Genomic DNA, 6,119 nt, shown 5'->3' with positions numbered 1-6,119 from the left:
GAAGGTGAGCTTGAATGTAATGCATGAATCATCCCCAAACCATCCTCCCCGACCCCCGGTCCCATGCAAAAATTGTCTTCCATGAAACTGGTCCTGGTGCCAAAAAGGTTGGAGACCAATGCCTTAAAGGTGCCAGACCAGGCACATTGGAACCACCTGGGGCATCTTAAAATACGGATTTCTGAGCCCTTCTGGAGTCTGAGATTTTTATGTAGCAATCTGCATCTTTAATATCGCACATAATTCCTTTGAATCCTGAAATCTGGAAATATCTGAGCTGGAGAAAGATAGTGCTAACTTGCTAGGATAGGGAAAGAAAACCCCAATGCTTTGATTTGGGGCCTAAGCCATTGTCCTTTCGCAAGGATGATTAACTCTTTAAGACCACCTGTGGGTTCAGCCATTGGCTGGGATGGCGAAGTGCCTTTTAATAACAGATATGGGGGCCGTGGCTAAACCTCCCTTGCTGATCTCCCAGCACCTCCCAGAGGAAGAAATGGAATCTCCTTTCAGCCTGGTGGGCAGATTGCAGCCTGTCTCCAGTTTTCCCCCTCATCTTCCTATTGAGAATGAAAGTAGCTACTCCATCCATTGTAAGAAGAGCTGGGGCCCCTGAAGGAAGGGTGCAATGCGGCCAGGTCTCAGGCAGAGATGTAGCTCCTTGATCTGGACCGAGGTCACCCTGTGAAGGAGCTTGGCAGAATTCCCATGTCCTGACACCTGGCCTTCAAAATCCTACAGTCATCAGGTTAACCACCAGAAAATGAATATTCTCCATTTTTCCACAGCTTGGGCCAAAGTCCCAAGTCCTGGCTCTAATTAACCCAGGGGCTCTCTCTGAAAATAAATTGGGGTGGGGAGGGCAGGCCCACCACCCGCCCTCTAACAGCCCAGCTGCCTCTCTGGGGTTAGCTCGGCTCCAGGGCTGGTTAGGCCAGCCCTGCCACGGAGCCTCAGAAGGAAGAGGAGGAGGAGCCCAGGAGCCTTGGGCAGGGCGGGGCTCAGCAGGCCAGGAGAGGAGGAAACAAGGCGGAGGCCTGTTGAGCAGGTGTGTGATATTGAAGGCTGGGCTCTAAGAGGGGTTGGGGCTGCCTGCTCAGACCAGTGATGACAGGGAAGCTGCCACTGGCTGTTCCTCCTCTCTGATGGGGTAACCGGAGGCGGTGGCAACCCAGCCTCCCTCCCTAGTGGCCCCACCAGAATGAAAACACCCAAGGAGTGTTGACTCCTCCAGCAGAGCTCCCGAGTCTGCACCCAGGAGGAGGTAAGCGCCCTGCTTGATGCTCAGACTAGATGGTGGTCTTTTTTCCTCAGCTCTCATCGCTTGTGGGCCTGGCTCAGGGGCGCTGCTTCAAAGGGAGCCTCTGAGGTTGCCCCTGGTCTCCTCTTCAGTATCCTGGGTCCTGGGGGCTGTGGCTGTCTACCACCAGCCACGAGCAGCAACAGGCTTCTGGGGAACCTCATTCCTCTGTTCATTTGGGGAGTGTTCTGCTCATGGGGGCGGGGGGGTCATGTATGTGCAGTTGACTGTGTTACAAGAGCAGTGGTGCGTGGTGATGGTGATGGCTCTACGTGGTCTCAGCTTCTTCCAGTCGCTGATGGGCAGGCGGCCCCGGCCTTTGCTGCCTGTTGTGTGGAATGAATGGCCCGCATGGAGGACCCATAATATCCAAGCACTGGCCACCACCTGTACTATTGCAGGGTCTATTTCCGAAAGCTTGCAAACCCATTGCACAGGATTTTGAAAGAAGTCGGTGTGTGTGTGAAGGAGAGAGAGTGAATGCAGAACTGGGTTTTTGACGATACTGACTCGTGAAAATAGCAATGGCGAGAGGTTATGGGGAGCTTATGATTTGCAAAGCACGAGGGTGAAACACCACCTCTCGTTGCGAGCCCGTGAGGCAGGTGTCGGCAATGTGTGTGATGACGGGTGAGGACGCTGAGGCTCAGGGGGGCGAGCCGAGCCGATGCTCCTGCCGCCGTGGTCGGGCACTGATTTAGACCCTGCTGTCTACTTCTCAGGCCTCAGTGGCCCCTGCTTGTGGATTTGGAGAGTGCTGAGAGCCCACGTTCGGCAGTATGTTATCCACATGGCCTGTGTTAGAGTCAGTCAGCGGAGCAAAGCGCTGGTTTGCAAAACATGGAAGCTGGCAATGGGAGGGGAAAGGGAATGTGTTTGAGAGCCGGACACTGAGCCATGTAGAATTAAACCGAACCCCCAAATGGCTTACCAGGCCTCTCACGTCCCCAGCCCTCGCCCCCTCCCCAGCCTCGCCTCAGTTTGGGCTGCCTCTGTTCTCTCCCTCCTTGTGGTCTGGGTACCTGGCCTTCCCTCTGCAGGGAACACCTTCCCCCGGGCTTTTCCTGTATTTGGCTACCTGTCTTCAGTCAGGTTGCAGCACCAATGTTGCCTGTTCGGGAGGGCTTCCTAGACCACGGAATCTAATACGGACTCCCTCTACCATCGCTACCACCCCCGTTATATTCCCACACAGTGTTCATTATTTTCATAGTGCTGGTGACACCCTGAATTTCCGTCTCCTTTATAAGTTCCATGAGGGTAGGAACCTTCCATGTTTCCCGCCTGCAGGACACCCTCGGGTCCCCAGGTTTTAGCAGATTTCCCAGTAATGGTGGGGGCTCAGCCAATACTTGGTGAGTGGATAAATGATAAAAGGGGTCAGGAGAGGTCATGACCACCAGTTCACCTCCTCTCATCCAACCCCTCCCCTCAGTCTCCCTTGGGAAGGCAAACAAACATCTTGTTCTAGAATCTGAACTAGGGGCAAATTGTTTCATTCTTGGGGTAATGTAGGGAAAAGGGCTGAGTGACATCAAAGGGACTTATTTTCCTAAGAAACAGCAGGGTGTGTAAGATAAGGCTGTCTCTGCCTGGCACTCACCCAGCATGTTCTTCTGGACACCGAACCTGGTCCTGATCGTGTTTATCCTTAGAGGAGTGGATTGATAACAGCTGCGCCCTAAAGCCTGCGAGGTTGTCAGGTACACGTGTGATACCAGCCCTTTGCAAAGCACAGGCCCTTCACAGATGTTGCGTATTTTTACAAATTGAATGCAAGCCCCGCCACCTGCAAAAAGATTGTGACTCACTTGATTGTGATACTCACTGTATTGTGATACTCGCTTTATTGTGATGCTCGCTATATTGTGTTGGTCTGGACCTGAACACGCAGTGTCTCCAAGATTCGGTGTGACAGTGATGTGGAAACCGAGCAATTTGTCTCCAGCCCCCAAGCAGGGGGCCCTGCAAGCCATGTGGAGTAGAGAATACACAGGGAGGTGTGTTTGTTTTGGAGAATTTCACTTGCAGAAAATCCACCATTTCCAAAGAAATCTGTCAGAGGAAGAGACTTCTCTGCAGGGGTCCTTTTCCCAGGCAGCTGCCTACCTCAAGAATCAACTTAGACACTTTAATTAACACTCAGCCGATTCGCTTTGCAAGCGAGGAGCATTAAAATCCAGCCTAGCAATGCCTCTTCCTTGGCGAGCACGCAGCATTTGGCAGTATTTTACAAGCTGGTGGTTTTATGGGTCCCATCCTGCACTTATGTATTCTTCACTGTAATGTGTATGGAACCCTTCTGGCATCAGCCTGGCCCTGTTTGATTTAAGAGACATCTGATTTTTATATCTTCTCCTCAGTTGTTCTGTGATCCTTTTTTAAAAAAAAAAAATTTTAAGGCACTCCTTATCTGTTCTATTCCCTTGTGCTGTTCTAGATTTTTTTTTTTAATGCCTGTTCTGAAAGAAATATATTTTTGAATCAGGAGCCAAGCCACAGAGTCCTAATGGTTTTCTGGGGAGGAAGGGGCTCATAAGCGAAGTCGTATTATGGAAATAGAATTGCATTAAGTAATTCTGGAGACATGGGCTTGCATTCCGGTCATGCTTCTCAGTAACCCTCTTGCAAACTCTCTGGGCCATGCTGGAGATAATAACAATATTGACAGTGGACTTTCATTGTGAACTTGCTAAATGCTTTTAGGACTCCTTGGATGATCTCATTTAATGTTCATGCTGACTCTCTGCGTTTTTGGAAATAAGGAATGTGAGACCCAGAAGGTATGAGGCATCCAGGCAGTGAGGGATGAAACCCAGTTTTAACACGTGAGGATTGACTTCTTTCCTCCAAGTGCCCTTCAAAGAAAACAACAAAATATTTCCATAAAGAGAGCAAAATTGTGCATCTTGCCAAAAAGGAGTACGAATAGGCCAGAGCATACACTGGATACTTGCCTGACCCCAGAGTGTTTGAGAAGCTTAAAATCTGTAGAACTGGCAGATACTTGATGCTCTGCTAGGGACTAACGAAATGACAATGACAAGTCAGTATTAACTACTTCTTCATACTCAGCACTGGTAGAAGCGCTTCCTTGTATTAGTTCACACGCAAGAGACCACAGTTCACCACAACGGTGAAAGGCATGGGCTTACAGTTCAGAGGACCTGGCTCTGCCCGTTGCTAGCTGCATGACCTTGGACAAGCTTCTCAACCACTCTGTCTGATATTCCCCATCTACAAATGTGACTATTCTCAAACTTTTTTCTCCTAATGCTACTGCGAGCATTGTTTAAGTGAATATATAAAATGCCGAGACAGTGCTTGGTGTGTCACATTCTCTCACATGCTCGCTGCCCCTGCTCCATTTCCCTGACCCCTCTGCACATGAGGGCCTCTCTCTGCCATCCTACCAATGCAGAAATTGATGAAAAGTCAGATCACATGGCTACACTCGGGACTTGAACTTCCAGCTGAGTTCACCCAGAGCCTTCTTTCTTCTATGTCATATTTTCTCAATAAATTCTCTAGGAAACACAAACCGATGGGAGCTGATACTCTAAGACCCAAGCTACTTTCTCTCCATGCACATTCCCAAATATACTCGCCTCCTGACATCTTTTGGCTGCTGAGTAAAGTGTCTTATTGACAACGACTTACGTCTCTAGGATATCAGCAAGACAGCCAGAACTTTCTCCTCCATTCAGGATTCTGTCTGTGGGCCGGCAACCACTCTGTCCTGCAGGTGTGGAGTTTGCCAGTCAAAAGCAATCCACGGCGCTACTGTTCCCCCAGAGCCCTGACCTCACTGTCCAGGTGCGTCTCTGTGATGACATTGTCCTGTGCTGGCTTCACTCTGCTTATAGCAAGTCTCGGAAGTGAGCATCCGTGTCAGGATAAAGGACCAGAAGGAAGTGTCCCGGGGCCTGTCCTGAGCTGCTCATAGGCAGAGGCCAGCACTTGCGGTCTTTTGACCATGATGCCCAGTTGGGTACTGGAGTTATTTTGCCAGGCTCATTCCCCCCTGGGTAGGCACTTGCTTCTGCCAGGACTGCAGCCCGCGATGGAAGACCACCATGACCCCATCATCCCACTGCCTCCTGCTCTGAGTCTGCATGCCTCTGATATGCCTCTCAGATAATGACAGTAATTAATAATTAACAACTTCCTCTTACTGAGTACTAGCTACGCGTGAGCTTATTTAACGAGTTCATGTAATCCTCGCATAACAACACTCTCAAGTAGGTTCTTCTTCCTGTTTTAGGGAAGAGGAGGGGGACATTTAGGAGGCTACACACTCCGCTGGGGTCTTCTGCTGAAAGCGGAACACCACGTGGTCTTCACCTCTGTGCTCAACTGCCCCACACTTCTCCGGCCTGAATCACACTGTTTGAGATGGTTTGATAACACATTACTGATTAGCTGTGGAAAAACCCGTCCAGCTGGGCCAGCCCACAGGGGATGTGGGCAAACCTGCCGCTCCCGGTTTCCCTCCCGACGTGGGCGGTGAGCCTGTTTGCTTTCCTTTCCCGCATCGTATCCAGACACAGCTGAGTCCCTTAACGACTCAGCTTGGCTTCCCCAGCCCGTGGCCCTCGAGTTGGAGAATATCTTGGCAGGTGAGCGTGAGGGTGGCATTTGTGTCTCTCCAAGGCATCCTCGGTCCAGCCTTCACCCTTGTCAACAGCAACCCTTCCGCATTTCTCCAGTTATTCTTTCCTTCCTTGTTCTCTTTTTAACCTGGTTTAAGAGCAAGCTAGTCTGATCACAGATCAGAAAGCACATTTCCAGCGCTGTGAGATAATTCAGTCATTGCCAT

General features: G+C 50.3%; 1 protein-coding gene across 1 annotated transcript in view; it reads left to right on the top strand.

Annotated features, from left to right (window-relative positions):
* Positions 1-1,237: 1,237 nt before the first annotated feature.
* Positions 1,238-6,119, top strand: part of ATP10B (ATPase phospholipid transporting 10B (putative)) — a 233,234-nt gene continuing 228,352 nt past the window's right edge. Inside the window, exon 1 of the mRNA XM_036014749.1 lies at positions 1,238-1,264. The gene's annotated coding sequence lies outside the window, so the exon portion shown is untranslated. The remainder of the gene's footprint in view (positions 1,265-6,119) is intronic.

This window comes from Phyllostomus discolor, chromosome 13 (genome assembly GCF_004126475.2).
Source record: "Phyllostomus discolor isolate MPI-MPIP mPhyDis1 chromosome 13, mPhyDis1.pri.v3, whole genome shotgun sequence".
Lineage (NCBI taxonomy): Eukaryota > Metazoa > Chordata > Mammalia > Chiroptera > Phyllostomidae > Phyllostomus > Phyllostomus discolor.
This window is presented reverse-complemented; position numbering and strand designations above follow the sequence as displayed.